The sequence below is a fragment of the Corylus avellana genome, chromosome ca2 (assembly GCF_901000735.1).
Source record: "Corylus avellana chromosome ca2, CavTom2PMs-1.0".
NCBI classification, from domain to species: Eukaryota; Viridiplantae; Streptophyta; class Magnoliopsida; order Fagales; family Betulaceae; genus Corylus; species Corylus avellana.
This window is the reverse complement of record NC_081542.1, coordinates 45914126-45916155: the sequence shown is the minus strand read 5'-3', so window position 1 is coordinate 45916155 and position 2030 is coordinate 45914126.

Here is a 2030-nt window from a genome sequence, read left to right as displayed (position 1 = left end):
TGTTGCCACGTTACCAAAGGGTAACGTGGCATATTGTACCACGTTACCAAATGGTAATGTGGTGCCACGTTACGAAATTTGACAGGGGAAAATTTTTATTTTTTTTTTTGAATTTTTTCCGCTCGTTACCTAATATACAAAATCCAATATTTGACAATCGAAAATCCAATATTCGATCAATCCAACATCAAATATAGCCACAATCCACAATCCAACATCAAATATATAGCCACAATCCAACATCAAATATAGTCGATCTACCACAATCCAACTACCATAATTAATCCAATACTAACCAAACACTACAACTAAGGTTATACACAAATACAAAATCCAAAAGCCTAACTACAAATGTGCAACGTTATACAAATATACATGTAAGGTTATACACTACTCCGACTATAGCCGAGTGAACATCATGACCATTATCTCCCGACATCTCCGCACTAACTGCAAATAATAAAACAAGCAATCAATTAGTTAGTTAATTGACATTTGTGATATAATATTATCAACTCCTTATAGGTAAGCAATGTCCAAGTAAGTGAAAAAACAATCGAATAATTGTCACATACACAATATCGACATACATATTTGCACGACCTATACATATATTTGCACGACATACATAAACACATATACATTTATTTAATGAGGTGTCTTCAACAAATATGGTACGACTAACTATGCAAATATAGTAGATTATTTTGAGTTATATATATATATACTTACGGGGTGCCTAAACGACGGGTATAATGTTGAGACAAACGAGACTTATGTCCAACCGGCGTCTTGTGTTGGATTTCATTGTGATCATCGTCCTCAGCTTCTACTCTTACGTCATCTACACATGCATATTACGTTGCAATTGTGTTATATACAATTGTGTTAGATACGAACAAAGTTTATTTACCAAACAAAATTACTAGCCCTTAAAATGATATTCATCTCGTAAGATAATCGTGTTACTCAAATAGAAATAATAAAAATATATTGTTACCTGATCGGCTATCAACTGAGGATCTCGCAATCACTCAGGCTGGGGACTCTGCATCTTGCAGATTCCTGATCGTCGTCACCTCCGGCTCCGACCCCACACGTCTCAACCCCTCAAGGCTACGAATCCACTCCTCATGCGCCGCCATCTAAGCAGCCATCTACTGAGTCACTCGCGCAGTCACCGCCGCAATAATCTCCTCACTCTGCTGTGCCAGCCTCGCATCCATTTCCTCTCTGTGCTTCTCCCTCTCGGCTTCAATGGCTCTTTCGAATTCTTCACGCGAGACTATTGTCCCACCACGGTTTTGCGACCGTGCTTGGGATGGTGTATAATATGAGTGGATCGTGCCGCGCGCAGGCAAAATATTCTTACTTACCCCTCGGACACGACCTGCATACTCAGGCTTATTGTCGTGCGCCTGAGCATAAGCATCATCCGGTGTCCACCTAATCGTCCCTTGTGGCCCTTCAACCTGTTCCGCAGGGTCATTCTCCAATAACTCTTCCATTCGAGCCTGTACACGATCATTGTTATATATATAATTTTGAAGACTCAATAAGTTAATACATAAATAAAAATTCATAACAAGGTGTCCGCTACTTACAATTCTCGCTGCGACTACCGGATTTGGGTAGCTACTATCTGCCTTTTTATGGCTCTTGATATAAGTCTTCGCTCGCATAGGAGCCTTTCCCGTACTAAGCATCTGCAATAAGTTCAAACCACCAATGAAATATATGTCATATATATATAGTACGCAATATATGACATATATAAAGATGTTATGGTCAGTTAGAGTAATACTTTCTCATGTGCCAGCCTTGCAAGGCTCTTCGAGCCGATGTAGTGTGGTATTTGATTTTGTGCTCATATCTCTTTCATGTGCGCACAGTAAGCCTACGAACACAACATATATACGTTATTAATAGCTAAACCATCGAACAATTATAACTAACAAAACACAAATAGTTTGAAGTGACTTACTTGATAATCGGGATCACACCATTTCCCCAATAATATTTCAACGTCT